Source organism: Anomaloglossus baeobatrachus, chromosome 9 (assembly GCF_048569485.1).
Source record: "Anomaloglossus baeobatrachus isolate aAnoBae1 chromosome 9, aAnoBae1.hap1, whole genome shotgun sequence".
NCBI classification, from domain to species: domain Eukaryota; kingdom Metazoa; phylum Chordata; class Amphibia; order Anura; family Aromobatidae; genus Anomaloglossus; species Anomaloglossus baeobatrachus.
Genome location: NC_134361.1, coordinates 111,054,169 through 111,061,577, shown reverse-complemented (window position 1 = coordinate 111,061,577; position 7,409 = coordinate 111,054,169).

Here is a 7,409-nt window from a genome sequence, read left to right as displayed (position 1 = left end):
CGGCAGGAATCTGCAGCGCCGTCCCTTTAAGGAGCCAAGACTTCCTGGTTGAACTTAATCTGTGGGCGGAGCTACCGGCCGGCGTCCTGCTCATCCCACAGATGAGAGTTGCAGTGCCAGCCAGCGACCCCCAGCACAGTGCTTCTTTCCGGCTCTGTGTGGGCCCCCTCTCCACCGTGACCTGAGCGGTATGTGCCCTCCCCACCCCCCGATTTATGGGCCCTGGTGAGCTGTATGGGCTCTTCTCCCCCCTAGGTGTATTCCCTGCAAACCCCCCCCCCCCGGTGCCGTATGTGCTGGGCACCAGAGCCGCGTGTGTGTCTGTCTGTATGTATATATGTAGCAGAGCTATGTGTGTATGTATGTATATATGTAGCAGAGCTATGTGTGTATGTATGTAGCAGAGCTATGTGTGTATGTATGTAGCAGTGCTATGTGTATGTATGTATATATGTAGCAGAGCTATGTGTGTCTGTATGTAGCAGAGCTATGTGTGTATGTATGTATATATGTAGCAGAGCTATGTGTGTATGTATGTAGCAGTGCTATGTGTGTATGTAGCAGTGCTATGTGTGTATGTATGTAGCAGAGCTATGTGTGTATGTATGTAGCAGAGCTATGTGTGTATGTATGTAGCAGAGCTATGTGTGTATGTATGTAGCAGAGCTATGTATGTATGTAGCAGAGCTATGTGTGTCTGTAGCAGAGCTATGTGTGTCTGTAGCAGAGCTATGTGTGTCTGTATGTAGCAGAGCTATGTGTGTATGTAGCAGAGCTATGTGTGTCTGTATGTATGCAGCAGAGCTGTGTGTCTGTAGGCATGTATAATGTGTATCTATGTATGTCAGTGTATATGGCTGTATAGATGTGTCCGTTCTATATGTATTTTTGTGAGTTTGTCTTTAAATATGTATGTGTACGTATGTGTGTCTGCGTGTTGATGGGGCCCACTGGGACTCTTCCGCCCGGGGCCCACAAAAACCTGGAGCCGGCCCTGACCCTCATCACACGCTGCGTGTCGGGTAGTAAACAGAGGACAGATCCTGAAGCTCCGCACAGTGTAGGCAGCGGAACGCAGGAATCTCTCCTCTGTTCCTTGCCCGACACTTTTCTCTGTGACACACGCGCGCCCTGATATCGTCAGTACGGCGCGCGTGTGTCATTTGAAAAGTTCCCGCCCGGCAGGAGAAGCTGCAGAGGCGGGGGCCGTATGGAGAGAGGCAGCGGCGGGGGCTCCTAGGAATACAGTGTCGGCGCAGCCTGGCCATGTGAAGGAGAAGCAGCTCAGCGGACGGAAACGATAAGAAGAGAGGTGAGTGGTTACTAGTAACCTGCGGGGACAATGGGGGCGGGCAGGCGGGGGGCTGGGGGAGAGGGGTAACTTTTGACAAATATTTGGGGTGTAGTGCTTTAGTATATGGGAATGTAGTTTTACAGGTGTGGTATATGGGGGGTGTAGTGGTGTAGTTTTATAGGTGTGTAGTGGTGTAGTATAATACAGGTGTATATAGGAGTGTAGTATAATACTACACCCCTATATACACCTGTATTATACTACACCACTACACCCCTATATACACCTGTAATATACTACACCCCTATATACACCTGTATTATACTACACCCCTATATACACCTGTATTATACTACACCACTACACCCCTATATACACCTGTATTATACTACACCCCTATATACACCTGTATTATACTACACCACTACACACCTATATACACCTGTATTATACAGGTGTATATAGGGGTGTAGTATAATACAGGTGTATATAGGGGTGTAGTGGTGTAGTATATTACAGGTGTATATAAGGGTGTAGTGGTGTAGTATATTACAGGTGTAGTGGTGTAGTATAATACAGGTGTTTATAGGGGTGTAGTGGTGTAGTATAATACAGGTGTAGTATATAGGAGTGTAGTAAGCTCACAAATGACTTACTTACTGCCAAAGCTAACAACCACTTCTCTGTACTCCTACTTCTAGACCTATCCTCAGCCTTCGACACTGATGACCACTCCCTGCTACTACAGATCCTGTCTTCCCTTGGCGTCAGAGACCTCGCCCTCTCTTGGATCTCTTCATACCTCTCCAACCGCACTTTTAGTGTCTCCCACTCCTACACAACCTCTTCATCCCGTTCTCTCTCTGTTGGTGTCCCTCAAGGCTCTGTCCTGGGACCCTTACTTTTTTCTATCTATACATTTGGCCTGGGACAACTCATAAAGTCCCATGGCTTTCAGTACCACCTATACGCCGATGACACTCAGATCTACCTCTCTGGTCCAGATATCACATCTCTGCTGTCCAGAATCCCGGAGTGCCTATCGACTATATCTTCCTTCTTTTCCTCTCGCTTCCTAAAGCTTAATGTGGCCAAAACTGAACTGATCATCTTTCCTCCATCTCACCTGCACTTTCCACCTGACCTATCCATTACAATTAATAACATCACGCTCTCCCCAGCACCCAAAGTTCGGTGCCTCGGAGTGACCTTTGACTCTGCCCTGTCCTTCATACCACACATCCAATCCCTCTCCACCTCCTGCCGTTTTCAACTCAAAAATATTTCCAGAATCCGCCCTTTCCTCAATCCCCAATCTACAAAAATGCTAGTGCACGCCATCATAATCTCCCACATCGACTACTGCAACATCCTCCTCTGTGGTCTCCCTGCTAACACACTCGCCCCTCTCCAGTCCATCCTTAATTCTGCTGCCCGAATGATCCACCTCTCTCCTCAATACCACCCCGCTTCTCCTCTCTGCAAGTCCCTCCATTGGCTCCCAATCTTCTATCGTATCCAATTCAAACTACTAACCCTGACCTACAAAGCTATCCATAATCTGTCTCCTCCATATATCTCTGAACTAATCTCTCGCTACACTCCAAAACGTAACCTCCGGTCCTCCCAAGATCTCCTTCTCTCCTCCTCTCTCATTCGCTCCTCATGCAACCGACTCCAAGACTTCTCCCGAGCATCCCCAGTCTCCTGGAACTCGCTGCCTCAACACGTCAGACTATCTACTACACTTGCAAACTTCAAACGGACCCTGAAAACTCATCTGTTCAGAAATGCCTATAATCTACAATGACCTCACTGCCCCACCACCATGCGGAGCTGCCGCCCCACCACCGTGCGGAGCTGCCGCCCCACCACCGTACGGAGCTGCCGCCCCACCACCGTGCGGAGCTGCCGCCCCACCACCGTGCGGAGCTGCCGCCCCACCACCGTGCGGAGCTGCCGCCCCACCACCGTGCGGAGCTGCCGCCCCACCACCGTGCGGAGCTGCCGCCCCACCACCGTGCGGAGCTGCCGCCCCACCTACACCCCACCTACTGTCTCCTCCCCAAAATCCTTTAGGATGTAAGCCCGCAAGGGCAGGGCCCTCTTCCCTCTGTGATAGTCTGTCTATCGTAACGTGTATATGTATTCTGTATGTAACCCCCTCATGTACAGCACCATGGAATCAATGGTGCTCTATAAATAAACAATAATAAAAATAATAAAATAGTATAATACAAGTGTAGTATATAGGGGTGTAGTGATGTAGTATAATACAAGTGTAGTATATAGGGGTGTAGTGATGTAGTATAATACAAGTGTAGTATATAGGGGTGTAGTGATGTAGGTTATCACAGGTGTAGTATATAGTGATGTGCTGCAGTTTATTACAGGTGTAGTATATAGTGATGTAGCATATGTGAGGTAGCGTGGTCGGCTGCGCAGCAGAAGACACGGGATCCAGGCACCAAGGGTCACAGCACACGGTTTAATATCCAAACAAAAGTCCACAACAGTACACATGTGCCTCTCCGGCAGAGAACTCAGGGAGTTGTGTTCACTCCCTCACACCCGGCACCCCCGCCCTTGTTCCTGTTTCCTTTTAACCCTTCCTTCAGCCTGTAGGGAAACAGCATTAACCCTGGAGTGGAGTTACTTTCTATCATGGAGTGAGCACAACCGGGGCGAGACATACCGGCCGTCATAGATAACCCCGGTCACAGTCTCACATACCCCCCCCCTCAGTTCAAGCGTGCGGGGTTGAACTCCCGCCATCAAACACAGGCCGCGGGACAAGGCATCGGCGTTGCCCTGCAACCTACCGGCCCGGTGTTCAACCGTAAACCGGAAGTTCTGCAGAGAAAGGAACCACCGGGTAACCCGGGCATTCCGTTCCTTGGCGGACCTCATCCAGACCAGCGGAGAGTGATCAGTCACCAAGCGAAACTGTCGTCCCAGCAGGTAATAGCGTAGGGACTCCAAGGCCCACTTGATCGCCAGGCACTCCTTTTCCACTACGCTATAATTCCGCTCAGGAGGGGTGAGCTTCCTACTCAAGAAGGTGACGGGGTGTTCCTCCCCCTGAACTACCTGAGACAGCACTGCACCCAGGCCGACCTCCGAGGCGTCAGTCTGTACTATGAACTCCTTCCGGAAATCAGGGTTGACAAGAACGGGCTGTCCGCACAGGACCCCCTTCAGGGCCCGGAAGGAGTTCTCGGCCTGCGGAGTCCAGCGCACCATGACGGACTTCTTGCCTTTGAGAAGGTCCGTCAAGGGGGCTGATAGACCCGCAAAATCTTTTACAAACCTCCTGTAATACCCCACGATACCCAGGAAGGCCCTAACCTGCTTCGTGGTCAGGGGTCTAGGCCACTTCTGGATCGCCTCAACTTTGTTAATTTGGGGCTTAATCACTCCTTGGCCTATTACGTAGCCCAAGTAGCGGGCTTCCGTGAGCCCCAACGCACATTTCTTGGGATTGGCTGTCAATCCGGCTGTTCGGAGCGCGTTCACCACCGCTTGTACCTGTTCCAAGTGGGTCTGCCACTCAGAGCTGTAAATAATGATGTCATCAAGGTACGCTGATGCATACGCCTGGTGGGGTTCCAGCACCAAGTCCATCAACCTCTGGAACGTGGCCGGAGCGCCATGTAACCCAAAAGGCAAGACAACATAGTGGAAGAGACCCTCCGGCGTAACAAAAGCGGTTTTCTCCTTGGCGGACTCCGTCAGTGGCACCTGCCAGTACCCCTTGGTCAGGTCGAGCGTGGTGAAATATCGCGCCTGTCCCAGCCTATCAATCAGCTCATCCACCCGGGGCATGGGGTAGAGATCGAACTTGGATATTTCGTTCAATCTCCTAAAGTCATTGCAGAACCTTAAGGAGCCATCGGGTTTTGGTATTAGGACAATGGGACTAGCCCATTCACTCCGGGATTTTTCGATGACCCCCAGGCGTAGCATTGTCTTCACTTCCTCTGATATGGCTTGTCTTCGAGCCTCCGGCACCCGGTATGACTTCAGGCGTACCTTCAGGTGAGGCTCGGTGACAATGTCATGTCGTATCAGACTGGTCCTACCAGGCAGCTCGGAGAAGACATCGGGGTTCTGCTGAACCAGCCATCTGGCCTCTCGCCTCTGTGTCTTGGTGAGGGCTTCTCCAATCTTTACTTCCGGTTCGTCCTCTCCGGAGGTCGCTGGAGCCGGATGTGAACGACCCGAAGAGGAGGGAGATGGGGAAAAAACAACCATCAGGCTTTCCCGTTCCTGCCAAGGTTTTAATAGGTTGATATGGTATATTTGTTCAGGTTTCCGCCTCCCGCGCTGCAATACTTTATAGTTGACCACCCCGACTCTTTCCTTTATCTCGTAGGGGCCTTGCCACTGAGCCAGGAATTTACTCTCCGCCGTGGGGATTAAAACCAACACCCGATCCCCGGGTTTAAAGGTCCGCACGGTGGTTTGTCTATTGTAGCGGCCGCTTTGCGCGGCCTGAGCCTCCTGTAAATGCTCCTTCACAATTGGCATGACCGCGCTTATGCGGTTCTGCATTCCTAAAATGTGTTCAATCACACTTTTATGGGGGGTGGGCTCTTGCTCCCATGTTTCCTTTGCCAGGTCCAACAATCCCCGGGGATGTCGCCCGTATAACAATTCAAAAGGCGAAAACCCTGTGGATGCCTGTGGCACCTCTCGTATGGCAAACATCAAATAGGGAAGCATCATATCCCAGTCTTTCCCGTCTTTGGAGATCACCCTTTTGAGCATGGTTTTCAGGGTTTTATTGAATCGTTCTACTAACCCATCCGTCTGAGGATGATACACAGACGTACGCAACTGCTTGATCTGGAGTAGCCGGCATAGCTCTTTGGTCACTTTAGACATGAATGGGGTCCCCTGATCCGTAAGGATCTCCTTGGGCAACCCCACCCGGCAGAACACAGCAAACAACTCCCGAGCTATAAGCTTCGCCGCAGTATGTCTGAGAGGTATCGCCTCTGGATACCGGGTGGCATAGTCAACGATCACTAGGATGTGTTGGTGCCCTCGAGCGGACTTTACGAGGGGCCCCACCAGATCCATCCCTATCCGTTCAAAAGGGACTTCTATAATGGGTAACGGTACCAACGGACTGCGAAAGTGGGTCAGGGGTGCGGTAAGCTGACACTCCGGGCAGGTTTCGCAGAACCGTTTTACCTCCCCAAAGACCCCGGGCCAATAGAACCTTTGCAATATTCGCTCCTGCGTTTTCTTGACCCCTAGGTGGCCACTCATCAGGTGTTTATGAGCCAAGTCGAGGACCCGCCGGCGATACGGCTGGGGCACCACCAACTGCTCTACCCCCACGCCCCGTATTTCATCTACCCGGTAGAATAAATCCTGCTTCAGAGCGAAATGGGGGTACCTTACCTGGGCACCGGGCAGCTGTGCCACCCCATCAACTACTGTCACCCGACTCCGGGCATGTATTAATGTAGGGTCCTGGAGTTGGGCTGTCCCAAACGTATCCGGGGACGCCTCCAACTCCGGGATGGGCTCGACCGTCTCAGCCTCTCCTGCCAATACCTCTAGGGGCGACCTATCGGGTTCACATTCTGTCCCTATCATGGGGACCCCTACGGCAGGCGTCCCGGATTTAGGATTGTAGGGCTCAGGACCCGGACTGACCAATATCTGAGGGGACTTAGGAGGTCCCTTCCATAAAGTCCAAAAATAAGGCAGATCCCTTCCTAGGATCACGTCATAGGGAAGAGTGTTAATAAGTCCCACCTCATGTTGCACCTGACCGCAAGGTGCTGTGATGGTGACAATCCCTGTGGGATAGTCTCGGCGGTCCCCATGTATGCAAACCACCCCCACGGTACGTCCTGTGGTCTTTACTTTAGCCCTCAAGGTTGATCGCACAAGGGTCACTAAGCTTCCGGAATCCAACAAGCCTGTAACCGGACATCCATTCACCTGTATTTGGCACAAGTGGGGCTCAGTCTCTGGGGAGACCAGGTCAGCGGTACACACCACCTGAGCATACATTGAACCCCGCCGGGTAACCCCACAATCCATGGGCTCCGTGGTGAGTGGACACTGGGCTTCCATATGTCCCACCCGCTGGCAC